This window comes from Adiantum capillus-veneris, chromosome 3 (genome assembly GCF_014529385.1).
Source record: "Adiantum capillus-veneris isolate H3 chromosome 3, ASM1452938v2, whole genome shotgun sequence".
NCBI classification, from domain to species: domain Eukaryota; kingdom Viridiplantae; phylum Streptophyta; class Polypodiopsida; order Polypodiales; family Pteridaceae; genus Adiantum; species Adiantum capillus-veneris.
Window position 1 is genome coordinate 102,993,899 of NC_140933.1, and position 2,026 is coordinate 102,995,924.

Genomic DNA, 2,026 nt, shown 5'->3' on the forward strand with positions numbered 1-2,026 from the left:
AAAAATAATCTATTACTACTAGATTATAAAGAAAATATCACATTCAAACAGTGGCTCCTATCTATGGACCTTCAATTTGAGGTTTACATCCAAGCTATAGCATCCACAATCTCATGCCCAACACTTTTGTTGAAAAGAAACATCAAAGACATTTACAGAAATAATTTCAATCCAACCATTTCAAAGCTTTGGAATACGAATTCAAATATACAATACATTTTAAATGCACACGGAGTAGCTACCTATTGCACCTCATATATAGCAAAATTTGATAATACACTCATCAAAGAAATCAAAGAACAATGTGACTCTTGCATTCAAAACAATGCAACTACATTTGATAGACTTCAACAAATAGGAAACACAATATTAAACACACAGCAAATAAGCTCACAACAAGCAGTATATATTGCACTTTCTCTACCTCTCTACAGCGCAACTTGAGAATTTATATTCATAAACACAAACCCTCTCCACGAGAGAACAATGCTTCTCAAGCGAAAACACCTCCTGCAAAACATAGACCCATCTAGCACAGAAGTTTTTTACGAGACAAGCATAGACAAATATTGTACATGTCCTGCCCAGCTCAATGGCATATCATTGGCAGAATTTGCCTCCACATACACTACAACAAGCAACGCATACAAAAAATGTACCAAACCAAAAATTATACGATATGTCAAATATAATGCCGCAAAGAACCCAGATAGTTATTATAGAGAATAATGTCTTCTATTTCTACCATGGATAAATAATGAAACTCAAGATCTAACAAATGGACTCACATGGAAAGATGTATAGAATCAAAATAAACCTATCATTGATACAAATGAATCTAAATACAATAAAACCAAAACAATGAAAGACAACCTTAACACCAACTCATTATGCATTGGTTCACCTTCGACATCTACGACACTATCTAATATTTCCTCCCATATTCATGTTGACATCACACAAGACCTAAATATGCAACACCGCCAACTGCATGCACACACTATACCAGCCATAAAAATATTGCTCCAACCAAACAATATGTATTACAAAAGCATTTTACTGCTTAATGCCCAACAAAGGCTAATATTCGATGATATTATGCTGAAAAAACATATATTTCCCACAGAACCAATCCACATTTACCTAGCTGGAGATGCAGACACAAGCAAAACTTTCACCCTTCTTTTGATTGTCCAAGGGCTTATACGTTTCTATAACCACAGATCACATTCCAACCCAACAACTACAAAAGATTTGCTAATGGCATACACGAGCAAGGATGCTTTTAACATTGGTGGAACCACTATCCACTCGGTCCTCCACTTGCCACTGCTCACATCATCTAACACTTCCCTATCGCCTAAGAGATTGAATGAGCTACGGCTGCTTTATCGAGACCTACAGTTAGCCGTTTTCAATAAAGTCTCCTTGATTGGAATCAACGTCTTTGCTATGGTAGACTCTCGCCTGCGCGCAATAAAAAACAACTACGACCTTCCATTCGATGGTCTTGAAGTTGTCTTGTGTGGCGATCTTTGCCAAGCTAGTCCAGTATGCGACTCTTGGATTTTTCCCAGAAAACCTCAGTTGTTCAAAGCTATCTCACCCTCTTTCTGGCATGACCACATAAAGTGCCATGAGTTAACAATCACCATGAGACAAACTAATAAGACATTCATCAACATACTCAATAGGATACGCATTTCAAAACACACCAACGAAGACATTTTGTTCCTCAATACGCATTACATACGCACAGTACCTCATCCAGCCATGGTGTCCCACCTTTACTATGCAAACAAAGATAAAAACCTGCACAACCAACATATTTTCAACACTGCCATAAGGACACCACTACTTATTGAATCACAAGACACAAGGGCAAAAACTTGCAGCAAAACTTCAAATACCAATAAATCCAAAGTTGACAGCAGGTCTTCACAAAAACCTTCACTTAAAACGAGGCCTAGTTGTAGAACTTTGTGCTGGAAATATTGACATTCTAGATGGCCTAGTCAATGGAGCC